The sequence below is a fragment of the Takifugu rubripes genome, chromosome 15, assembly GCF_901000725.2.
Source record: "Takifugu rubripes chromosome 15, fTakRub1.2, whole genome shotgun sequence".
NCBI classification, from domain to species: Eukaryota; Metazoa; Chordata; class Actinopteri; order Tetraodontiformes; family Tetraodontidae; genus Takifugu; species Takifugu rubripes.
Genome location: NC_042299.1, coordinates 15,751,031 through 15,778,042, shown reverse-complemented (window position 1 = coordinate 15,778,042; position 27,012 = coordinate 15,751,031). Strand labels below are relative to the sequence as shown.

Here is a 27,012-nt window from a genome sequence, read left to right as displayed (position 1 = left end):
GACCCGACACGGATCCGGTGTCGTCGCATTAGTGAAATATTTCCTTTCATTGGAAACATTCTTCAACCGTGTGACAAAAGTAAATCGAATGACACGTTGGCGCCACAAAGAAATTCAATAAAAACGTTAAAAGCTAGCAGAAACGTTGTGGTTCTGACGTCTCCAAACACAATCAGGTCTGAGGAATGAAGACGGCTCCGTGTTCCTCGTGGTCACGTGCACGCTGCCGACTTGACCTGCTGCAGCTCCGCGGTCACGTGCACGTGAGGGTCACGGCTGTCAGCGCCGCTAAGTTGCTTGTGCATTCACAGCCAGCCACGCTAGCTTCATTAGCTTAGCCCGTCACTGACCTGCTCCTGAACCGCCGAGTCACTGACGGGTCAGCGCCGAGTCACTGACAGGCCAGCGTGGGGTCACTGACGGGTCAGCGCGGGGTCACTGACGGGTCAGCGCCGAGTCACTGACGGGTCAGCACGGGGTCACTGACGGGTCACCCACTTCCTGCTACCTACAGGAAGCAGACGTTTGTGCTTTCGGCCCACGTTAGCGCTCGTTAGCATCACGGACACAATTAAGCGAGTTTGACGTCAAGAAGGTTGAAAATGTGTCAAACGACTGTTTGAGCTGCTACCGAGTGTGTTGCTAGTTTAGGGTTAGTTTAGGGGTCATTAGGTGCACTCACACTCACACACACACACACACACACACTCACACACACACTCACACACAACTACACACACTCACACACTCACACACACACAGACACACGTGTCAGTATCGTGTGTGTCTCCGATTTCAGCGCACAGACACGCCGGGTCGGGTCGGAGCACCGGGTCGGAGCGCCGGGTCGGAGCGCCGGGTCAGAGCGAGGCCTCGGCCACACGGCAGGAAAACCATCAGACTAAAGAGAAACTGGCTCATAAATCCCAAACATGGATAACTGGGGCATCCTTGATGTGGAGCAGGCATTAAACAGCCGTGCACGTGCACGTGCACCCCTGCTCCCGTCCACCTCCAGCTCCTCCAAATGGAATTTCTATGAAAAACAGGCAGCCGGGAGCTCCTGCAGGGAGGAACGCACGCCGTCGGCGGCTCGGGACGCCGTCTGGAAACAGAACAGCGTTCCGAGAAGCATTCCGGGCTTTGGAGGGAACCTTAAATGCTCCGACGGTCAGTGGTGAATGTTGGGAAACCGGAAATCGAAAACCAGGGAAAAGAGGGAAGCAGGGATCAAGTCTGAGGATCAATCGGGAGCTTTTCCTCGTTAGCTTCCGAAAACGTTTCAGCTAATTCCTAAACTGTCTCGTCAGCAAAACTGGAAAAGTTACGAAATCCCATTTTACCCCTGATGCCTGAACAACATTCCCTGTCGGGGGGGGGGGGGGTCAGCCTCCTTAGAGATGATCCAGGGTCGGGAAGAGCTGCCTCCGAGCACTGACAGAATATTATGGGATGTGTTTACGATGGGAAAAGGTCCGTTTCTACGTTGGACTTTGGGTTTGGGGGGGGGGGGGGGGGGGTTTATCCCGGAGCTGGAGAGATTAGCTCCGAGTCACAGGGTGGGAAGACCTCCAACGCCGTGACCCCGGGGGCTCCCGGTGGGGGGGCGCCGCCCACCCCGCTGATGGGCAGTGATTCCCGCTATCACATGGTTGGTCATACCCAGGCTGGGGGGGGTGGGGGGGGCAGATTACTGCTCAGATCAAAGCCTGATTTGAGTGGATTTCTGATTCCCAAATGAGGGGGGGGGTGAGGTGGCCGAGGCAGGTTTCTGCCGTGTCTTCCATCTAATCCAGGATTCACCTGCTGAGACAGACCCCCCCCCCCACACACACACACACACACACACACACAACCCCCCCATTCCTACCCCCCCCCATCCCTACCCCCCCCCCACCTCGGCTAGCTCAGCTCCCCACCAGCAGGTTCACATTCACCTGGCTCAGCAGTATTGATAGTGGGGGGGGGGCACAGATATGGAGGGGGGGCCAAAGGGGGGGCCGTTGTCTCTCATTCCGGGGACTGCTGGAGGATAGTGCACTCTCACGTGCACATCTCCACCCCTCTGATGTGACCCCCCCCCCCCCCCCCGAAGGTAATGATTGTGAAGCGTCGTGAGTGAAGCGTGAAGGTGGCGCCACGGCACCGGGGGGGGGGGGGCGTTGCAGAAACAAACACATCGTTCCCAGAGGAACCAGTGAAAACAGGCCTGTCAGACCCAGTTAGGAGCCCCCCCGGGCCCCCCCAGGCCCACAATGGTGCCCTGTTCATCAACTGTGTCCTGCTCCAGGTTCATCAGGCTGGAACCTGGAACGTCGGGAAAGAGCTTCTTCCCGATCCTCCACATCTTCCTTGGTTCTGGTCCAGCTCCTCACAGCTGATCCAGGCTACCCCCCCCCCCCCCCCCCACACACACACACACACACGTGCACGGATCGCATGCATACTTTAATCCTAAGGGATCCTTAAGCTGGTTTTGTCTGCAGCTCCCAAAATGTGGAAACGGGATCATGATGTGGTTTGTGAAGCAACTCCAAGATCTGTTGTTCCAAAGGGACCAAACACACACACACACACACACACACCACACACACACACACACCACACACATCACACACACACACACACACACACACACACCCCCACCACCCACACCACACACCCACACACCCCCCCACCACACACACACACATCACACACACACACCCCCACCACACACACACCCCCACACACACCCCCACCACACACACCCCCACCACACACACCCCCACCACACACACACACACACACACACACACACACGGGCTTCCCAGTGAGGAACACATGGAATTGCTCAGCCTTCTGCTCGCATGTTCCACAGATTTCAGCCTCATTTTTGACGTCTCTTTTCAACGTTTCCTCCTCGGATTCAGGATTCCACTGCTGCTGCTGCTTCCCAGTTTCATCGGTGAGATCCGTCTCCTTCCATCATCTCTGGGAGCTTCGGAGCGTTGCTGCTTCCATGATTCCAGAGTCCAGCAGCAAACGCTCCGTCTGACACCACGTGGTCCAAAAACTCCGCTCCTAATCTCCCCTTCCTCTGCCTCCGTGCCTGCCAGCCCTTTTTAATCTGGAATGTTTTAATCTTTGTTTTTCCATCTTTTGGGCTGTGCTTCCCACTCCCCCCCCCCCCCAGCCGCTCCCTTTGTTCTCCGCTGGGTGTGGCCAACCACCAAGGTGCGGGGGACAGACTCGGCCCGCTTTGATTGGTGCTAATCTGCAGCATTCCCGGTGGCACGGAGCGGCAGCGGGTGGCACGAGCTGCCCTCCCGCTCCCACGATGCTGCCAACAAAGGATGGGAATGATCCAGCCTGTACGGGAGGAACCAGGGAGCAGGAAAATCAGGCTGCTGTGAACGGAACCGCATCCAAAGGAAGACAGAATTCCGCAGTTTGTGCTTCCGGGCTACTGAAACTTCTCTTCCAGTAACGTTGCACCTTTGGTCCCAAAAGGTTTCATATTAAATTTGCTTATTCAGTTTCATATCTGCAGAATTCATTCCAACTGACTTCATCTTCCCGTTCAACACCGGGCTTCATTCCCGACCCTCCCAACACGAGGGAGCGATAGGTTGGAAAATTACACACAATCAGTGTCCCGTTGCTACGTGGCACCGGGAGACTGTTTTCATTCAGAACGTTCCCAGGCTGAACTGTACCTGTCATCACGGCTCCGCTTTGGTCCACACACGATCCGGGAGCGAGCGTGAGCGGCGCCGGGCCGGATGTGGGCGTGTCCTCTCCGGACCTACAGCCCACAGGTGTAAACAAGGCTCGGGGCCAGGTGGATCAGGTGACCGCCCACTCGGAAGCTACGGAGGGATTTGGCCTCAACAATGATGAAGCACAGCTGGTTTGGGTCGGGATGCTGCGGTTTGAGGAGCGGAATGTTGGGTTTGAGGAGGTAGCTGGTAGGAGGGAGCGCTGGACCCTGGACCACCGGGGCAGGTCCAGGTCTGGGTCCGGGACCACAGTTACAGACAACAATCACCGTTGTTTGGCTCAAAAGACGCAGCTCGGCTCTAGTTTCTGACACATCGGAATAACGGAATGAAACACTCGGAGCAGGTGGTGCCGGTCGGCTCTGAAGGGGAATTTCTGGGTTTTATGGTCAGCTGACTCTCAGCAGAGCCGATTCTGGGCTGTGGTCGAGGACACAAGTTCATGTTTACGCAAAGCTAACAAGGAAATCTGCGTGAAGGGTTTACGCTGCGTTAAATCGCCTCGATCTAATTTGCACAATTAAATCAGCCCAGCTGGAGCCTTCAGCTTTCACCCTGCAGAGTTTGGTGGCTGAGACGTGGACGTCCAGAACCGGACACTGCGGTGTGAGACGGGCTTGAAACAAGACAGGAAATGATGCGATAAACCAGGAAGTTGCCACTATTGTTAGGAACAAAGACGGAAGTTCTGCTTGGAACGATATGCTAGCACTGGGCTGCGTGCTGCACACACACTCTGCACACACACTCTGCACACACACTCTGCACACACTCTGCACACACACTCTGGACACACTCTGCACACACACTCTGCACACACACTCTGCACACACACTCTGCACACACACTCTGCACACACACTCTGCACACACACTCTGCACACACACTGCACACACACTCTGCACACACTCTGCACACACTCTGGACACACACTGCACACGCACTCTGCACACACTCTGGACACACTCTGCACACACACTCTGCACACACTCTGCACACACACTCCCCGTCTCCTCGTCTCCGTCTAACCTGGTTACCAGCAGGTACGGCGGCGGCGGTGACATTCTGCCTTAATTAGGGCGACATTAGTGAGGACTGATTACTGTCATTAACCTGGTGACAACAACAACATTCAGCTCTAACCAACAGGAATGACTTTAAACTAGTTAAACCCGGTGACCGGCTGATGACCGGGTCACCAAACTGACTGGGAAGGTTGCTGCACACTGGAGGCTTTTGTTTGGACTGTTGGACCTTCTGATTCGGATCGCACCTCAGATTCAGGGGGACACGTGCACGCTCGCCGTCCGCGACACCCCCAGCGGCCCAGATCCTCCTCTGATTCTGTGACGCCAACATGAACAAATGTCTCCTGCCGACGGGGAGATCCAGGACAGACGTGCACGGTGCCAGGACAGACGTGCACGTGCCAGAACAGATGTGCACGGTGCCAGGACAGATGTGCACGTGCCAGGACAGACGTGCACGGTGCCAGAGCTGCCCCCAAATGACAGAAAAACCCAGTGAACAAGTATGAAAGCAAACTCTCCCAGACTCATAAAGCAGGAAAGCTTTAGGCAGGGGGGGGGGGCTGGTCCGTGCTCATGGTGGGGAGGGCAGGGGCAGGGGCGGGGGGGGGGGGGGGGGGCTGGTCCGTGCTCATGGTGGGGGGCAGGGGCAGGGGCGGGGTGGGGGGGGGTGGTCCGTGCTGGTGGGGGCGCACATCTGTTTAACTCCTCACCTAGGATCAGAGCTGTGAGCAGGACAAAGACCTTCATGTCTTACACATTATTACAGGAAGATGCTTAATTGTGTAAGATCAAAGATCAATAATGGAGAACAGGGTTTGCTTCTTGGTTGTTGCTATGGTAACAGCATCATTCAAACAGAGGAATCGGTCCTGCTCACCATGAGAACTGGGTCACTGTTGACAAATATGTTTCCCTTCCTTTAGTTGTTTGTTCTACCTTGGTTCTGTGCCACATGGGTCCAGGAACTGAGGAATGTTGGGATCATCTAGGAAACGGGATCAACTCTCACGCTGGGATTAACATGAATTATCAGTTATGAGAAACCCAAACGGGCTCCTGCTGGGTGGAGCAGGAGTCTGTCTGTCCTTCAGGACATGTGGACAACCGAAGCGGGTCCAGTGCTCTGGAGCTGCTCGGGTTCAGGGGGGCTCGTTCCAGGAGGACCAGAACCAGGAAGCAGGAACGTGAGGGGAGCTTGGGTTTCGTGAGACGACTTTGAGTCCTGGCATCATGAAAGTGTGGGAGTCGACCTCGGGCGCCGCCGTGCCGCCACACAGAACAAAAACGGTTGCTTTGTCATCAGAATTCGGGCGCGACAGACGTCTTTGAAGCCGGACGGCAGTTAAGTTCAGACAGATGGGGAATAATCCCGTCAGTTTAAGGTTGGAAATCCTCTCTGTGATGCACACGGACTCATGAAAACAGTCTGCAGCCAACGTGCGCTGACATCAATAAACACAGTTGTTGCCTTCGTGACTCAGACCCACGTTTTGGAGCGAAACCTGAGCGGCCCCTCAGCCAGCACATGGCCAATAGCTCTAGTAAATGTTTTAGCGCTGCCGCATTAAATATTGAGGCAAAAGCACGAAACCTGATCCCCAGTGGGTGTTGGAGGCAACATTAGAGAGCCGGTCAGCGTTCTAAACTAGCCTTACAGATGTCGGTGAGCCGGGAGACACGCGAGAGCAGATGTGCGACGTTCAGCCTGGAGCTCTGGGCCGTCTGCTCCTCTGATAAGAACATGAAGCCGAGCTCAGCTCCGCCTCCCTCAATAACGCCGGCGTCCGTCTACACGCACCCATGATGCATTTCTCTTCCCGACCAAACACATAAACAGAGCAGATCTAAGGAGGTGATCTGTTGTTTGCTTACACCTAAACTGTAGCATACCTCCAATCTCGCCCCCCCCCCCCCCCAGCGAGCGCTGACATGAGTGATTCGTTTGAACCGTCCTGCTCTTACGAGCACTCCAGCTCAGGCCGCCCCACATTTACGTGCACGTTGTGTAAACACACAGGATGGGTTCAGATGGGAACATTCCTGAGGATACGCTTACTGAGCCGGACAGGTTTGGGTCCTCCAGATAACCGGAGCTGCGTGAAAGTGGAGCAGGCGCAGGATGGTGCACGAGCAACATGGTGCACGTGACAGCCTGCTGTTCATGACTGGGCCACTGGATTCTGGGGGGAAACTGTCGCTCCTGTTTGGTACCAGGACGAACGGCGTCAGACGGATACGAGGACAACGAAAACCCTCCACCCTCCCTGGAAGGTGACCTTCACCTGAGCAGCGCCGCACAGCCGGCTGTCACATGACTCTGCTCCATCGCAGGTGTCCAAACCACCCGGATCTCTGCACCGGATCATGTTCCGGACATTTTTCCTAAATTCTTGAGAGCGAAAAAGCTCGGCCTTCGGGGGTCTGTACGTATGAAGGACACAGGTCGGACACGTGGTTCGGCTTCCATCTCAGCACCGGCTCGCTGCCTCGGCCCGGTCCGAACCCATCAGGGGGGGGGAGGGGGGGGCTAAAGCAGACATCCATATGTGGACATGCATCTGCTGGATCCACCCTGAAGGACTGAGGATGAGACCCAGAGACCTCGATGATGTGGGAACGTGCCGAACAAGCCGAACCCAAAGGAAGTGTGTGTGTGAGATGAGAAGCCCTGTTTTTCCCAGTCCCTCTCCCAGATTAAAGCCCTCTCCTTGTCCCCTCCTCGGAGCTCGTGTCTCTGCCGTTAAACCCATAATTACTCTAATTCTCTCACAGCTGACTCACCCCAGAGGTGGTCGGCATTAAACTGTGCGCCAGACGGAGAGAACGGCGCTGCAGCGCTGAGATCATCGGTGATAATTCACTTTTTCCCACCGTTCCACACACTAATGACAGAGAGGGTGTGTGCTGCTGCCTTTGGGTCAGTGGTGACGTACTAAAGACAAAAAGGAACCATTATTTTAGACATGATCAATAGATGCTCTCAAACGAATTACTCCAAAATGAAAAACAACAATAAAAAGTGTTGCGCAATAAAATGGAAGCAGGTCCCCAGGACCTTATGTGAGGTGGGAATAACCGAGTCAGGACGGCTGTTCGGGAGGGGTGAGGAAGGAACCCCATGTGATTAATGTAACTTTAATAGATGGGGACACAGGACGGAGCCTGAGGGTCGGATTACAGCTCCAAACAGGGAGGGGCCAGGTTAGAAACCAACTGGTAGCATTCCCGTGCCCAGGTACCACAAAGTCTGGAGCAAGAGCAAAAAAAAAGAAAAGGGATGAGAAAGAACAGACGCGAGGAAGCAGACGGGAGTGGGGACGAGCTGAAACCGTCCAGTAAATCACAGCCCTCCTTTTCTCTGTAAATTCCCATAAATGAGGGACAGAAAGACGCCAGCGGCCAATTTAACGGTTTAAATGTGTGCGGCTCCACTATGAAAGCGGCGTCAGCCCCCTCTGACCTTCACATCGGCCCCCTCCATGGTGACACTGATGTCAGAGCCGGAGCCCAGAACAAACTGGTGACCCTAACCGGGTCTTTTTAAGCTTTAGGCCTCGGAAAACTGAAGACACGGGATGTCCGTCGCCCCGACCCAGAGATGTTTTTCCTTTGATCTGTTTGTCTTTGCGTTGACAGCCGACTCAGCAGCTCCCGATGTTGGTTCTGCTTTTCTGAACTCGTGATATGAACTCAGGTGGAAACTCCGCAGCAGAAGCTGTCAGGAGGAATTCTGCCGCCGTCGTCGGGCCTTCAATGCACCTTTGTCCTCCACACCTGAGGAACACCAGCACGTCTGACACGGTCTTCCTGTTTTCCCAGTCGAGCTGAAGCCCCTCGACCCGGAGGAATCCCCACCCTCATTCCAAATGTGGGAGACTGATGGCTAAAGCAGACAGTAGCCTGTGTTCACCCCCCCCCCAGTCCAGGTTTCCTCCATCGCTCCACCCCACGGTGGAATCTGAGGGAGCGCTGTCTGTCTCGAGAGGCGACAGCCCAGAATTTCAGGCTGCAGCACTCAGGGCTCTGCTCAGTCCCTTTACAGCAGGAGCCAGCTGTCAGCCACCAAATGAACGCCGTATGTGCACGCTCCTGGTGCACAGCAGCCAAGGTGACCTCTTAGATAATGCTATGATATAAGGCTTTCTATTTGTGAGCATGCATGTGAGTGTGTGTGTGTTTGTGTGTGTTGTGATGTTAATTAATTGGAGGAAACAAAAGGGAGCACACATTGAGCAGATACATGGAAAAATGAGTGAATGGCTGATTTATTAGGTGTATAATTGCCATGTCGTGCATGTCTGTGTCTGTGTGTGTGTGTGTGTGTGTGTGTGTGTGTGTGTGTGTGTTGCAGAGGGCATAATGTACAGCTACAGGATTAATGGAACACCCATCACACAGACCACCAGCGCTGCTTTAACCTTCTATAACCACACATTCGAACAGAAAGAGGGTGAATTTTGAGGCTGGGGACTTTCTGTGGGGAGTTTGCGTGTTCTCCCTGAGCCTGCGTGGGTTCCTCCGGGTCCTCCGGCTTCCTCCCACAGTCCAAAGACATGCATGATTGGGAACTAGGCTAATTGGAAACGTAGGTGTGAGTGTGAGAGAGAATGGTTGTTTGTCTATACGTGTTACCCCTGCGATCGACTGGCGTCCAGTCCAGGGTGCTGGGATAGGCTCCAGCCCCCCCGCGCCCCTCAGTGGAGGAACAAGCGGTAGAAAGTGAGCGAGTGAGCTCCTAACGAGCCTCGTCAGCGCTCCACCTGCCGCCTCCACTTCATGACCCTTTTTGTGTGTTTAGGCGAATATGTCGGCTTCACCTTGGTTGAACATTTATTTCAGATTTTCTCTTCTCACTCCCCTAATGAGGCAGAACGGAACCCTAACCCTATCTCCTGGGCCGAAGAGAACCTGGATCCCATCCTGCTGTGTGTTTAGTCGATGGGGAAGAGAGTAAAGCTCACACACACACGCACACACACACACACACACACACACACACACACACACACACACAGAGTTGCCATCATGGCATGAATCGAGTTACGGATGCAGGAGGATGAGAAAACAAGCTTCTTCTCCAGTTTAATCTGTGATATCCTGGTTGCTGCGATACACCACATGTTCCGTAGTTTTGCTGTTTTTCTTTTCTCAGTCCACAATGGAATTCTTTGTAAAGCCAAGAAACGATTGCAGTGTTTTGCAGGCATGAAGATTAGTGTTGTGGAAGCCGGGAAACTATTAAAGATCTAAAGTTCAACATGGGAAAAGGCTCCTGTAGCAGAGAGCACAGGTCAGACAGCCAACACGAGATGAAACATGCAGATACACGTTTTGGAGCTGTTTTCATGGGGAAATATGCTGTTTTAAGGTTTTGATCAATGCACTTTAAAGATAAATGAAAGTTTTTGAACGTCCTTTGCCAAATTCTCTGCGCTCTGGCAGAACCGACAGCTGCTGGAATACTAAACGAGCCATTGATTGGACCTGGGGGAGGACAGGCTCAGGACGTCGCTCTCATCGCTCTTCTGTGAATGAAGGCAGCTTGAGATGGAGGATAATAATGTCTCTCCAGGGCTGCAACAGGGGACATCAATTAAGGTAACAAATCCCTCCTCTGAGAAGCACCTTGCAGCATTCATGGAGGGACAGGCAGGAGAACCGCTCCTGGGAGTGACGGATTATTGCATGGAGCTGCGGGCAGGAACACAACGAGAGGGAGCCAGATGGAGCAAAGGTCAGCCCGAGGGGTCAAACGCAGGGTGTGTGACTGGACTGAGGAGTCTGCTGGGAAAATCCACCTCAAGGATGAATAAAAGCGGGGACGGAGAAGACAGACCGGGATGGACGGTGCGTCCTGGCGGCAGCCTAAAGCACACTGAAACCCACACGCAGCCCCACATGCAGCCCCACATGCAGCTCCACATGTAGCCCCACATGCAGCTCCACATGTAGCCCCACATGCAGCCCCACACGCAGCTCCACATGCAGCTCCACACGCAGCTCCACATGTAGCCCCACACGCAGCTCCACATGCAGCTCCACATGCAGCCCCACATGCAGCTCCACATGCAGCCCCACATGCAGCTCCACATGCAGCCCCACATGCAGCCCCACATGCAGCCCCACATGCAGCTCCACATGCAGCCCCACATGCAGCTCCACATGCAGCCCCACATGCAGCCCCACATGCAGCTCCACATGCAGCCCCACATGCAGCTCCACATGCAGCCCCACATGCAGCCCCACATGCAGCTCCACATGCAGCCCCACATGCAGCTCCACATGCAGCTCCACATGCAGCCCCACATGCAGCTCCACATGCAGCCCCACATGCAGCTCCACATGCAGCTCCACATGCAGCTCCACATGCAGCTCCCAGCACTAAACATGTTCATCACACTAAGGAGAGACAGCGAGGCCGCCCGAGAGGTGATTGTTGCCAGATGAGCCGCGTCGTCATCCAGCCGCACTCTGTGACAGACAAAAGGTTGCACTGACTTCCCTGCGTGCTCACATGCACACATGCATGCATGTGGGTGAGAGAGAGGGAGAGGGTGAGAGAGAGGGAGAGGGTGAGAGAGAGAGAGAGAGGGAGGGGAGATAGAGAGGAGAGAGAGCAGAGGGGGAGAGGGAGAGAGGAGAGGGGGAGAGAGAGGGAAGAGAGAGGAGAGAGAGAGAGAGGAGAGAGAAGGAGGGGAGAGAGAGAGGAGAGAGAGGGAGAGGGTGCGAGAGAGAGGGAGAGGGGGAGAGAGAGGAGAGAGAGGAGAGGGGGAGAGAGAGGAGAGAGATTGCAAGCTGTTGTTTTTGGGGGAAGGGTCTCATTTCTGGAATGAAAGGACTAAATCCCCCATTTCTCCCCAGTTAGCGGGCAGCTGGCATATGTGCTTCCCATTCAAATGGAGCGACATGTTTAATTTGACAATTAAGAAAACAAAGGGCTCCATTTAGAGCTGCAGTCGGAGGCTCGGCGCGTGAGCGAGCGTCCAAAATCAAAACAGTCGGAGGAGGAAGTATTGTGGATGCAGAGGTCTGGAACCAACCCGAGCCGTCAGTTCTGATAAGAGCTGCAGCTTAAAAAGAGAACGCGCATGAATGTAGTTTATTTTGCTATTTCCAACCAGCGCGCCTGCCCTGCGTGCTTGGAACATGACCGGGACTATTACCTCAGTTTACCTCCAGGCAGCAGCAGGATTTATGGGTCCTGCGAATAAAACTTATTTTCAGCTGGCAGGGAATCATTAACGTCATATTAAGTCACGGTTTTGGTCCCGGACAAGCATTATATTATACATCCTGGAAGTATGTGTCAAATTAAGGTGTGTTTCCAGAAAGCCGGATCAAGAGTTCCTGCCTTTTCCCTAAACACATCGCTGTATCTGCTCACTTGGGAGACGACGGATGTGTTTTCAGTGGAAAATAATAATAAAGAATTCACAATTTTAAGCACACATGTTTCAAGAGGTCAAAATTTAAAGTGTGTCCTCACGTGGTCGGAAAAACCCAAACTGCATTCCAGGTTTAATGTCGATTGTCTTATCACAAGACACAGACCTCCTCTTCTCGTCCCCCCCCCCCACACACACACACACTCTTACCTCCCTGTGGACCTGAGAGTCTTGTTACCATGGTTACCACTAAGCGATGGCTCCAGCCCCTTTGAAAACCATCACGGTTCCCCTTTCACACACATGCGGCCGTGCACATGCTGTCTGTGTGAGGTAATGGCAGCCATCCCTCACACGGGCGAGTGTTCAGAGTCTGCCGGCTCCTCTGTGCCCCCCCCCCCCCCCCCCCCCCCCCCCCCCCCCCCACACACACACACACACTCTCTTTTCTCCTGAGAGCACAGAAACATACCTCAGGATAAAGGGTGCCTCCCCAGCACCCTCCTCCACTTACACAAAGACAGAGACGTTCGTCCTCATCTGGGCCTTTTTAATTAGCGTCTGATCGATATTAACGGAGACGCGTGCACCGACTCCGCCGTGTGTGTAGGACAACGTGGCCGCCTGGTCAGACCTCTCCTAACGCTACTCAGCTGCTCCGCTCCTGCTGGAAGGTTCCCCAAAGACGTTCCAGTTCTTTCCAAGGACGAGATGAAGTCACACAAAAGCACCCTGGCTGATGAATTGGCTGGGCCCCACCTCTCCTGACCTGCTTCCACGTCTCTCGTTGCCATGGTAACCAGCCTAGCATGACCTGCACGCGCCACGCTCAGCATCTAGACATCTCTGCTCCTCTCAATCCTGGACTGTATCTGCTCCTCATATATCTGCAGTCATAAGAGTTTTTCTTTTTTGGGGACTTTGTTTTTACAGCTTTTTGTACCAATTCCTTCACATTTGTGACGGCTCATGTTGGCTGATTTCGCTTCCTGTTTTAAAACCCGTGGAGTTCTGACAGTCCCGATGTTCAGGTTGACGCCAGTTTCCATCAGCTGTTTCTAATGTTCCTTTATTCACCTTCAGCACCCGTCGGCCAGATCTTTTTTGTTTTCAGAACCTGCCAATGATCTTTTAGTTCCATTGTTCAGTCTAAATGGGACATTGAGCAAGAATGCTTCACCTTCTTTCACTCAATTAAATCCAACCTTATTGTTCTCTCCGTTATCACATCAATGCTGATTGTGATCAGATGCTGCCGAATCCGTCGGGACCTTTCATGGCAGCAGGAATCATCTGTTCTGCATCCCTGTCTCAATACACATTAGCACCGAGATGCTCGCAATCAGCAGCCCCTCTTTAATCGCCCCCGGGGCACCAAAAGGTTTCACTATCCCATCAGTGTGTGTGTGTGTGTGGGGGGGGGGGGGGGGGGGGGGGTATTAATTGTTTTGTTTTTGCCTGGATTGCAAATGCAGATTATCTCACCACACACATGTTTCACTCATATTACCGTGCGTACTGGTTTTCCACATCGGTATTTATTGGATGACGTCTGCTCGACTCCACAGTGACGCATCCTCGTCCCTGCAGCCTTTTATAGCCTTTTATTGCCGACCTTATCTCGGTGGGACTGCATTGGGGGTGCAGGGCTGCGCAGCCGCTCCCCCCGTTCACTGAAACGGCTGCTTCAATGTCAACATGTCATTAGAAATCACTGTTTCGACCAAGAGTGAAGCCACAAAATTTGAAGTTGCTGTCAGTAAAAATCAGCCAAAAAAGCTTTAAGGTTTCAGAAGCTTTCCGTCACAACTTCTGCTTCTATTTGTTCTCATTTCTGGTTCCAGTGTCGAGCTTTTAGTTACAGCTCTATTTATGCCCACAGACCTGTTTTACACATACTATCTGCTGAATGATGAAGTAGACCACCTTCTGGAGGTTGCGTGTCAGACGCGCCCACAATTCCCTCAAATGCTCGTTGAGTGTATTCGCGCCTGGACTTTTATGTGGTCCAATGCCCTCCGACTGCCAGGTGTGAGTCAGCCAATGAAAGGAATCCTCTGGTAAGGTCATAAAAAAGCGTTTCCCTTTTCATCCTCCAGCCAGCCAACTGCTCCCATTCGCCTGGAGCGTCCTGCTCTGCTGAGCCATGATGTGAAAACATTAAGCTGTGGTGAGTGACGGCGGCAAGGGTCACCAGACGCAGACACGGAGAGTTGCCTGCTGCAGCTACCCCCTGCTGCTAATTCATCTGATCCTTTTGGTCCAGGAAGTGCGATATTTTAGAGCCGAGCCTGCTGCCTTTCCTGATCCAGACACGCAGACCTGTAATGTACACCTCCTCTGCATTTCTGTCACATGTTGCTTTCGCTACATCCTCTATAGGACTTTACTACTTAAAGACGGATGTGCTATTTCAAAACCGAGAGATTTACTCGCGGTGGGTGAAAGAACTTCCTTAAAACGGTGCGAGGCCCACTTGGACGCGATAAGCCGCACTAAATCTGATCCAAAACCACAGCGCTGAATTTGAGCCACATGCACCAGAATTGTTGGTTCTCCTAAATTGACACTAAATCTGACACATCCTCACTCTAGAAGTGCTTCAAACAGGCAGACGAAGCCCAGGCCAAATCAGATGATTTACCCAAACGCCGCCAATACCTACGGGCCGAGCCAAAAGCCCGTAAATGCACTCAGTGTGAGGTTAAAACAACACGCAGCGACTACTGTTTCATGTCAGAAAGATTCATCGCGCAGTCCTCACACGACTCCAACACAAACAGCTTACGCCTGATCCGACGGCACGGCGAGGTCCTGCGAAAACGCAGGTCTCCGTCCAAACGTAACAGTGGGAATAGAAGAAGGCAAAGACATACAGCGTGGAGAATCTCTCTTCCTGCTCGTACAGACCACCCTAGAGAGCCCAAAAGTGTCCTCAATTAGAACGCCGGGTGCACTTCTGAGAGCTTGGAGGATGATCAGCCCATTATTATTGATGAGGACCCTGAAAAGCTGCATCAGTGCCGGATTAAGATATTAATGTTGCCATGATTGTGCAATTAAATGAGACCTTGCAGAAAGGAGAGACAATTGTTTAAGTAGAGGGTGGTTTTTAGAACGTTTGAGCCACGTTCTGTTGGCTGTCAGTGTAAAATGGAAAGAAGCTCCAAGGATTACTCTTTAACTGAAAGCTACTCATTAAATGTTACCCTGCTGGTCCTGTGTGGACGGGTTCACTGGTCCAGGGGGCTCAGAACACGCCTGAAGATGGAACCACTCGTGTTAAAGGAAAAACAGGCAAAAGTCTGGAATGGTGCTTCCCTTTCTGATCACCTCTCTGCGCACTGTCATCACTCATTTTCTTGTTTCGGTTCCCGTACCATTGACTTTGCGGTTTCAGATTTGTACAGTTCATCGAAACAAATCACAGCCGCTTCCCATGAAAACAGTGAGTGTGTTTCCACTCCCGCAGCCCTTCCAGTCCAGTCGGACCAACGCCGCCAGTGACCACAAGCGCACACGCAGTCAGCACGAGCCACAGTGGAAATAAGTGTGTTTTTCTAATGCTTTAACCCAACCCACCGGGATTTATTCGAATTTTCCTCCTCTTTACGAACAATTATTTACAAATTATTGCTATCCAGCGCCTAGCCGAAGTCCAGCAAAGGCTCGGGTGGGCAGGTGGTAAATGGTCAGAACTTCTCTTGAAAGAGTCCACGCCAGGGAAGTGGAAACTTTCGTTCCCTTTCTTCTTCTTCTTCTTCTTCTTCTTCTTTAATAGACATCACATGGTGAGAAGCATCCTTATAAAAGCTGAAGTCCAGAGAAAAGCCAACACGCCTGACAGAAACGCATCTGGGAGATGTGAAGGAAGTGGGAGGCTGATGTGGACCATATTGAATAAAAACTGCTCTGCTCGGCGGCGCCATTTCTCTGATCTCGTACGGACCGGGCAGCATCGGCGGTGTTGTTTCATTTCGTGTCTTTTGGCGCCGTGAAGCCAACATTGGATACGGAATACCGACGTCTCCCTTCGAATCTGCCCACATTTAGGTCTGTGAGGTAAGATGAAGAAGGCGATAATTAATTGGATGATTCGTTTGAGAAGATAAATATCCGAGGATGTGCAGAATTGGACCCGTGAGAGGAAAATGTCTGGCGCTGGGAGAGACACGAGAGGAGGAGCCGAGCCAGCCCGACAACAGCTCCGAGGCTTGAAGACAAAACTGTGCACGGGAGCGTACACGTGGGGAAAAAACACTTAAATCATTCATATTTTCAGCAGACTGTCACAGTTTGGAGTTTTAGTTCCACAATGTGACCATTGTTATTTGGGTTGCCACGGTGACATAGTGTCATTACGCAACGTCTTCCTCATCCAATTCTCTGGTCTCCAGGTTCTTATAGTTCTTCTGTAACTTCTTGTTCTTGCACACAGACAACATGTTCATTAACCTCTGTCGACCTGTCTGTCCTCACATGTTCCTTAAAGTTGCTGATTCCATCATTCAAGTTAAACAAAGCGGCTCCTCCATCTGTTCTGAGTTTTCTTGTCCATCTCAGGGAACGTCACCACGTGACGTCCACAACTGTGAATGAGGGAACATGGCGAGTACGTCGAGCCTGTCAGGAATGCTCGACAGCCCTCACCAACATTCCTGAAACTACCCCTGACCAGGGAAATTTCTGCATGGGACAAAAAACAAACATTCCAGAGAATCGACCCCTGCAGCGAAGACGCACGGCCACTCCGAAGGTTCGTAATTGATGGTGAAAGTTCCTGTGGACAAAACACAGCTGAACTCAGCAACTCGGAGTGGAATGCCCCTGTCACGCCCAACAGTGACTTCAAATGTCTCCATAAAGCCAAATCTGATACACTGAGAAACAAGAGCTCTCACCACCCCAAAGTTATTGAGCACCTGCTGCCCCCAACTGCAAACCCCGACTCCCTCCGCAGCCAAGGAGAGCACTCATTCATTTACCACGTTAACCCACAGTTTCAGAAAATTAGATTAGTGTGGCCAAATGCTTTGTGTCACCTGCTGCGTTTGTGCGTGTGTGTGTGTGTGTGTGTGAGTGAGTGTGTGTGCGTGTGTGTGTGTGTGTGTGTGAGTGAGTGTGTGTGTGTGTGTGTGTGTGTCGTTCAGGCACAGGGCCGTTTGAATATCCCTCCATGAGCGAGTTTCTTTCTCTTACGTTGAGCATCGACGGCAGCTCAGACAATGAGAAAATGGAGGCCCAGCCGGGAGCGGGGGTCGTCTGGAGGGCCGATAAGTTTCACCAGAAACACAAAGCAGAATCAGCACAGGGGCGCTGGAGAAGAGCGATAAGCTGACGAGCAGAGACGGACAGAAAAACGGGTGCGTTGGCCATTAAGGGGTGTCGCGGCGGAGCCTGCAGCTGTTTGATAACTGTCTGTTCCACAGTCCCTATTTTAGTCCCGTCAATGCTAAAATAAGTTAAACGAGTCTGACTTTTCAGTTTGGGACGAGTGGAGAGGAAATTGTTTCATGTCATTTGCAATTCACCGACCTCTTTGTGCTTTTCCATTGCAGTGGCATTTAATCTAATATTCAAGGGGGTTTTAGATTTCCTGGCGAAATTTAGTGGCCCTGCATTGATGCAATTTTAGGAAGAATCAATTGTTTCAAAGACAAAAGCACAGAAGGAACAAGGTACTTTCCAAAGTCGCATTTGGCTCCATCAACCCACCCCTGAAACCCCAAACAGTAAAACTCCATGTATGGCAACAGAGGTGCGACTGGAAGAGCAGAGGAATGGAAAGAGATGCTTGGGAACAGCTGAGATGAAGAAAAGGAATAGGAACCATTCAGCTTGGAGAAGAAAAGCCCCTCGCTGCCATATGGTAGAAAGTATTGAGCTTAATGAGGCATGAGGCCATCCTCTCCACAGAGGCACCGGCCAGTCACATCACACATGAACGAACAATCTGATTTGGGCTCTCGAACGCAGCCTCGGCCAGCAGCTCGTGATATGGAACAGAACTGCTGCTCCTGGGGATAGAAAACAACCCTATTTACCCAACACGTGCCAGAATCCAACACCTGGCAATGGGCAGACAAATATTCCAGCAGAAAAAGGAATCAGCAGGGAATCTGATCTCTGAACTGTTGGGGGAAAAAAGGATCTCCGCGAGTTTATACAGACTTTGCAGTTTGAGTCTCGGCAGCGGAGCCAAGATCTGCGGTTGGAGGATGTAACGATGACCCGCCGGGGCCAGGAATCACTCGTAAACACGAGAGCGGCATTTATTTGTTTGCAGCGCAGCCAAGAAAAATGCACACTTGACTGAAGAATGAGGGGGAACTGGACAAACCGAAGCTTCGGACCGGTGACGCCGATATGTAAAGAGACACCAACGCGTCGGATCAAATCATGGACCGGTCCCACCAAGAGTTGTTAAGACGTTTCACTCAAAACAATAAATGTCAGCTCCGAAGGAAAGTCGGAATTTCGAAAGCCAGTCTGATTCCCATTCCCGGCATTTTCATGAAAATCCTTCCAATCGTGCTGGAGTTGTGGCTCAGCTGCCATCTTTCCAGCACGGCTCCGGCTGAGGCTCCGGTACTGGAAGTCACATGATTGGGACCTTTATGGACGAAGCCGTTTGTACCACAAAGTGAACAAAAACCCAGCTAATTGTGTGCTGGAGAAACATGGATGTTGTTTTAACTTTTAAAAATTGCTAGTCTCAGAGTTCGAATTTAACTTTAATTTCCATTTAAAATGTGGAAAATATGAGCAAACGTCCGTCCATTCCCAGAATGTGAGGATTTGGGCAGGAACACAAAGATCTTGTCAACGTCACCTGTGTGTGCGACGAGAACAGTTGACAACGTCCCCACACGGGTCGACTGATGGTCCGAATGTCCAGATCCCTCATCGGCACAGTTTGCAGCTCCGAGACGGAAAGACGGAGGAGAGTGTGTCAGAACCGAGGCCAGCTGTTCCCGGCGATCGGCCATTTGTCAAATCTGTGATCCGGCCTCTGGTTGTGTGCAACCCTGAGCGTTTGTCATCGCTGATCAGCTGTTAGATGCGGTTAGCTCCTGCCTGCCTCTCCTCTTCCCTCGCCTCTTACTCTAAACCCAACAAGCACACTGATGGACGGAGTCAAACACACTAATCGGGCTTTCAGCAGAGCGGCGCCGATGAAGGAAAACAGCAATTCATTCATTTTCTGTCCGGTTTGCAGGTTCCACACAACCGAGGAAGATTCCTCAGGTTACAGGAAGCTTCAGCTCAACCGTTTCCTCCTTACATGTTTGGCTCCAGCGCCTTATTCAAGAGGAGGAGCCTCGGCGAGAACGTGCACGTGCACCTGCTAAACATGTCGTTCCGTAAAGAATACTCTGTGTAGTATTCCGTGTGCAGCATCTCTCACATTTTGACCCCTCTCACATGTACTTAATGACTTTCTTTCGGGGTTCCATCGGACCGCCGAGGCCTGCTCGGAAGGTGAAGCTCATTTTAGCGAGGACGACCTGCTGAGGCTAAAATGAAACCATCATTCCCTGGGAAAAGTCAACACTTTGAACACCAGGAATTCTGTGTGTCAGTTATCCAGACGAGCCACAGTTATTTAATGTCAATATTGTAATTACTTTTATTTGCTGAATTCCTCTGCCCAGCTGTGAGGTATAACCTTGTAACAGGAAGAAGCCAAACTGCAGCCCGAAGCACATCTGTGCGTCTGTCCATGTGATTGAACGCTGTTTAACAGCCTTGACCAGGAAACCACATGCTAAACATCACAGGGGAGACGCATCACCTGCTGAAAGGGAGTTCTTGGCACGTACGGAGACATATGACATCCAGGCATGCGCATGTAAATTCAGCACGCAGGCAAATCTCCCATCCTGTTTTGGAAGTTTTGTTGTTCCCCTTTTTTTGCCGTCATCGGTTTGTGTTTCCTTTAGCGAGCGCCGCTTCTCATCCGCGGCATCCTGCCGGTGCTGTTGCTCTGGCTTCCCAGTGGTCCGTTCACGCCATGAGAGACCGTGTCATCAGACTGGTCTGACACCACAACGCAGAATCCACGTGGGAAATCCGCTTAGATGCTGAAAAGCGAGGATTAGAACCAAGTATTCCGAACAATTTAGCGATATTAGTGCCAGTGATTTCCGCTGTCACTTCTCACCAGCAGCCACAGTTCATGCTGTTCTCATGATCTCAACCTTCAGGATATGAACCTGAATCCGATGAATGTACACACAGACACACACACACACACACACACACACACACACACACACACACACACACAAAGAGGCACCATAGCCTCTCCTGCCTGCCTGAGAAATGCTCAAAGGAAGCAGGGGGAGAGGAAACCAGGGAAACCAAGAAATAAATAACTCCTTTGTGTCAAGGCTCCATAAACAGCGCTACACATTACAGATTACTATAGCATCCGAACCGATAAGCAGCTTCCTACACATTCTTGCTGCCTGAGTTTGTTGGTGCGAGGGAGAGAAATCGCAAAAATTAGAAATTTTTAAGCGAAGCAGAAGGACGGCAAATCAACCGAGTTAGGAGACAACAAAAGACAGACAGAAAAAAGGGAAAATAATGGGAAAAAGAAGCCCTGCGGTTGGCGCAGAAAGGGAAACTGCATCTTACCCTATTTGTGTTATTCCGCCTTTTGCCCTGATAACATATTTCCCCCCATTTTTTCCCAGTTTTACACAAACTGTCCAAAATTAAAACAAGGCCAGCCAGGCGCCCATAATAATCCCCAGCCAAACAGCTATTGTTAGCTATTGTAAATATTGGTACAATTCTGAGAACATTCTGCCTTTCTGCCTGCCATGATTCTGTTCGGAACGTGACAGACCACCACAATCCCACTGCTGCCCAAAAAAACTGGAGCACCTCACCCAGACGGCCCAACAGTCGGCTGGCAGGCACACGGAGACAACACAGAACAAATCGAATGCTGCTGGGTTTTTTTCTGCATTCCTTACCTGCACAGCCACATATTCCACTGGCCTAGTTAAACCTATTCCAACTACTATTATCCTGCAAATAGCAGACCTCTTGGGGAGAGTCTTGCTAGAAGAATCTTGGCTCGGTCCAAACAAGCCTTGAGGAACGTGCTGGAATGAGCGGATCAAGCCTCATTCAGTCACGCTGGTACTTTGGAAAACCACCCATGATGTCTGGCATGGGAGGATGCCTGCACCTAGTGCCAGAATATCTGCCAGCTAGGATTAGCAAAACAACTAACATTGGATTACTGTATAACTGCAGAGACCTCTGGAGTGGAGTCCAGGGTTTTCAGTTACTGGGTCCAGCCTAATTAGAGGTGCGTTGCATTGTTTAGAACCTTTCCAATCAAAGCTCCCGGCTGAAGTTGACATTTCTTGTTATGTGACTGCAAGGAGACAGAAAAATACAACAACCGGCACAAACGGGTCACATGTTCACTTGTTCAAGTGTGACATGCTAAAGGAACTATTAGAGGGAACCTGAGTGTCTCTGAATCTTAATTATGTCCTTTAATATCACTCCCACCTGAGCTGGTGGGACTCAAACTCAGGCCCTGCCTGCAAATGCATCATAACCAAAAATCAATGACAGATTTATCGTCGATTTAGCTTCATCTACCATGTTTTTATTGTTATGTGTTCCTGTCACCTTTAATATCCATTCCATTCCACCTTCATCTGTGTGCCTCGTCTACACAGAAGCCAGCTCCCTAAAGTCTAAGAAGCTAAAAAAGCTTCTTCTCAGCCTGATCACTTTAAGGACTAACAACAACCTGCGACGGCAGTTGCTCCAAAATGTGCTTGAGAAGTTCAGGACGTGCAAACAAACGTGCAGTTATCGTGTTTCATTCCTCAGGAGAGGTCCTCCTTACACATAGCAAGTGCTTCTCAAACAGATAAAAGCGGGACAGCTGAGCTACAATGAGACGGTGTCCACGCCGCGTCGATGGTTTGGTTGCCGCGGTAACCCCTGAGGTGAGAGCGAGGCCATATCAGCAGACAGTAAATCTTCACACAGTAGCTTGAGGAATGCAGGTGAAGCTTTCCTCCCTGCTGTTCTGCAAATTTCTCTTCTTCTCTTACAAATGGCTTGGCCTCCTAATGGCCACAGTGGACGCCGCTGCTCGTCCACTCTTACGCCGTTTCTACGAACCAGCAAATTCAAGTGCACGACTTGTTTTTACCACAGACTGGTTTAATTTCAGCACAACTTTGATTTCCAGCTTTTGGTGGGAGAGGAAAGGGAGAAAGCAACAGAGCAGGGCCATAAATATTGTGAGAGATGACAGAACACCTCAGAGAGGGGCTACGCAGGTTTGGCTCCATAAGTAGGGCAGCAGTTTTCTGGCCAACGAGACTGAGCACCATGACGATTTTAAAAAAAGGCATTTCCCGTGCAAATGAATTAAAACCCAATAAATTCAACCTTAATAAGGCTGAAAAGGAGAGTGGAAGGATGTAAACATGTCTTCCTTACCTCTAAGAAGCAGGTCCCAGCTGGGGTGTTCTCCTTGATGGAGGCATTGTAAAAGTTGCTGGAAAACACCGGCGTGTTGTCATTGACGTCCTGCAGCACGATATCCACCTTTGCCGTGGACGACAGCGGCGGCCGGCCATTATCCATCGCAACAACAGTCACACTGGGGGCTGGCTCCGATTCAAAATCCAGAACAGTTGCTGTGGTAATGATCCCAGTTACTGGATCAATGGAGAACCAATCAGAATGGGAGTTTTTGCTCTTGAGAAGTCTGTAACGGACGTCCCCATTGGGGCCTTGGTCCTTGTCCCTAGCAGTGACCTGGAGAACGAAGGAGCCTGGGTAGACAACTTCAGGAATGGTCTGTCTGTATGCCTGCTGGTCAAACAGGGGGGGGTTGTCATTGACATCGGTCACCTGAATGGTGAAAGATGACTCTGCTCTGAGGGGAGGCGTGCCAGAGTCTGTCGCCATAACCCTGAGCTCATAAGAATCCCGCTCCTCTCTGTCCAGCTCCTGATCAACGTATATCAGGTAGATTATGCTGTCCTTTGTCTTAAGAGCAAACTTCCCATCGCCCCCCTCCAGGGACACGTTCACATTGGCGTACTCTCCGTAGTCCGGATCGGTGACAGAGATCCGAGCTACATACTGGCCTGGTTGGGCCCCTTCTGAGATCCTTGGAGAACCATCCTCACTGAGGAAGATGATGGTCATGGTGGGCTGGTTGTCATTGTAGTCACGGACATGAATAGTCACGAATGCATTGGTCACCTAGGAGGATAAATGACACAAATGTCACATGAGGTCCCTTACTTTACCCACACTAAGGGTTAGCTCAAGGATTTCCCCCCAAACTCTACAACAAAATCAGATGAACTGCTAGAAGTCTTCTCCTGCTATTTAAGCTGTGTAAAAAGATCAAATATATCATGAAATACCTCAGGGTGGCTGGCATTATCTCTCGCCTGGACCACCAGTTCATGGACTCTCTTCAGTTCGTAGTCCAGGGGCCTGTTGAGGGTAATGACACCCGTTTTGACATCCATGACAAAGTAGCGGTCAGGGTCACTCTGGCGCCGGTTGATTTCATAAAGGACCAGACCGTTATCTCCCTCGTCTTCATCTGTCGCGAAGACCTGAGAGAAAAGGTTAGACACAGAAGTATGGTGAGAATGCAGCCGAGCAACGATTCAGGGCCTGAAGACTGAAGACTGAGCGGACCTGTAAGATGCTGCTGCCTTGAGGGAGGCTTTCAGAGATGATGGCGTGGTATCGGCTCTGGTTGAACATGGGTGCGGTGGTCATTAATGTCAGTCACGATCACTTCTAGGGTCATAGACCCGATCCTTTTGGGCGATCCCCCATCAAAGGCTTCAATCATAAGGGGTGGTAGGATGAGCGTTTTCTCTGTCCAGCAGTTCACCGATGACCAGGTCCAGATACAGGACCTTGTTTGTAGCTCTCTTGGTTTCCAGTTGGAAAACCTGACCCACATTTCCCTCTCGAATAGTGTATCCTTGGGTGGTCAGCTGGTCCTTGTCTGCATCTGTTGCAGGCTCCAGGGAAAACCTCGTTCCAATTGCTGTGTGCTCTGGGATTTTAAGCACGGCTTTCTTTTTGGGGAACTCGGGCGCATGGTCATTGATGTCGTTAACTGTGATGGACACCTCAATCGTGACACCTGTCATCGTCACGGCGATAAAGCTGTAGTGGTCCCTCTTTTCCCGATCCAGACTTCGTGCGGTGGTGATGATGCCGGTGGTCTCGTCAATGTTGAGATCGCTGCCCACGCCCGTGCCCTCGTGGTCTGAGATGAAGTACAGACTGGTAGTTTCACCAGCAGGTAACCCGGCGCTGATGTCTCCAACAATTGTCCCCGCCGGCTGCCCTTCGTCCAGCTGCAGCTCCAGCACCCCGAGGACGGTGGGCGACTGCACCAGAACGAGGACTATGTAGAAATAATAGAGCGGCTCCTGTCGCCCCAGGCTCAGCCACTCGGAGGGTCCTCTGACCCACGACCTCCGTCTTGACCTTTTACTTGTTAACAGCATGACTGGGCACTGCTACACCTGAGAAGAGAGAGACAGAGAGACTCTGTATTAGAATCTGACCCCTACACTAAAGTACTACGTTAACTTGAACAACAGCAAACAGCTAGATTATAACATGTGTTCCTCTAAAGGAAAAGAGGCATCAGCCTGTAACAATGGAAGCTCAAACGAAGCCACATACTGTCTCAAAAGAATTAAAAGTTATATTGAACCAGGCAAGATACCCTCTACATTTTGATTTCTTAAAGCAATGCTGGTACAGAATGATAGAGAAATATTTGGAATGCATGGGAAAATACTGCGAGCTTCCAGCTGCTTCAACAGGACCTTTATAGAGAAGTAAAGACAGTAAGCCGAGCTCGCAGATTCCCCAAACAGTAAATCACAAATCCATGAGGATAATATCCTCCTTATGGTCAAGCTAAGTCAGATTTATCATCAGGAGGAGATACACATGCTTTAAACTTTTGTTCTCACCAAAAATACTCGCTGACTGCAACAAAGGCAAGACTTTATGAAGGCTATCAGAAACTCACCTAACACTTTCTTAGTTACAAAAGCAACACATTCAACATCTGGTACCTCAAGTCAAAAAAATCAGAACCTTTTTTTTTTCCCAAAAAATATTTGGCCCAGGTTTAGCGTGCATATTTTCAAAGATCACCACAAAATTCTGGAAACACACTGAAAAAAGTGATGCCATTGAACCTGAGTGACTGTTCTAAATGCTCAGAAGATAGATGTTCACCGAGTGCTTCGAGAAGCTTTACAAACCTTTATGCTCAAAATAAAACCAACTGTGCATGCTCATCTCATATTTACAAGGGAAGAGTTATTGAGCACGTAATTCTTCAAAGCATCGTGTGATGAGGAAGACTGTTTGGTTCCGACATAACCGTTCCAGTCGGAGCGGAAAGGAAAGAACTGGGATTACGTCCATGTCTTAAACTCTAACTGCTCCAAATGATCAAACGTTCAAATGTGTGACATAAACAAAGGACCAGTAGCCCACAGGAGTTTAGTCACCATAGAGGGAGTTGGCCTTCCCTCTCCCGCTATATTCAACAGTGCGATCACTCCCCCTGTGCACGTATAATCTGGGCAGTTAACTTTGGGAATGTTGTCCAAGCCAAAGGAGAAAGGCAGCATTTAGCCTGCTGCAGGGTCTCAACAAAGCCTGGACCGAGGCACGGATGGATGCTCCTGCAGGTCATCGCGACGGGTGACTGCTATATATTATAGTCTGGTGTGGAAAAATACACCTTTTTTGGTCTCGTAACATAATTGGAGGAGGGGTTATATTATGGTCACACATGGAAGTGCTTGACCTGTTTGATTGTATTCATTTATTCAGGTTTTTGCCAGATAGCTGAAAATCCTCACAATCCCTCCAGCACATGGGGCAAAAACACTATCTGGGATCAATAACACGCATGTTAGCGAATGAATCCTGCTGCTATTTTACATAACACCTGCTTTTTTCTCCCCCTAACCCAGCAGTTTATGAGCCCTGAGAGGAGAAAGGATTAATAAACTCTATAGCCCCACTGGGACAGATAGCAGGAGACCGATACCCCCCCCCCCCCCCCCCCCCCCCTCACCCGTTGACCTTTGCATGTGTCCAGACGGCTGCTGTGGACAGTTGCTACAAATCCCAACCAGGGACTCTGCACACTCGCACTCCCTTGGTCGGGTGTTTGTCTTGGTTCTGATGACCATTTTGTGCATGTGGGACTATTTGAGTTGTTTAAGGGGGAAGTTTGAGGAACAATTAGGGGCGTGATGATGAAAAGAGACCTTTCTATTGGCGAGTCGGAGCCCTGGGAGAGAGTGCAGGACCATACGGGAGTCATTGACAGCACCGGGGAAACAGACAAAGAACAAAGTGGAGCAAAAAAGTAAAATTAGGACACACACAAAAAACCCCTTTCATTCCGAGGAGGGATTTCAGTGTTTGGCTTAACTGGCCTCTGTTCAGGCAGCAGCGTACCGGAGGCTTGTGATTGAAGTGGGAAGTCAGGAGGTGGACTCTCAAGGATGTGCATGTGCGCGTGCGTGTTCCTTCTGGTTCTCTCACCATCGCCGAGTCAACCAAAGGTTATGCTGATGAACAGATCGCACGGCTGCAATCTGTCACTGTCAATGAGCAGTCGGCGCATGACATCATCGGCCCGTTTCGGAGGTGTGCAGTGTTTCACATGTGTTTACTCTGGAAAACAGAGGAGCACAGAGAGCCGGGTCCAAACTCCACCGCGGGCTGAGAGAATACGGCCCAAAACAGGCAACCAAACAC

At 51.0% G+C, this 27,012-nt stretch overlaps 1 pseudogene; it reads right to left on the bottom strand.

Annotated features, from left to right (window-relative positions):
* Positions 1–24,769, bottom strand: part of LOC101077429 (protocadherin-16-like) — a 45,065-nt pseudogene extending 20,296 nt beyond the window's left edge.
* Between the last annotated feature and the right edge of the window lie 2,243 nt (positions 24,770–27,012).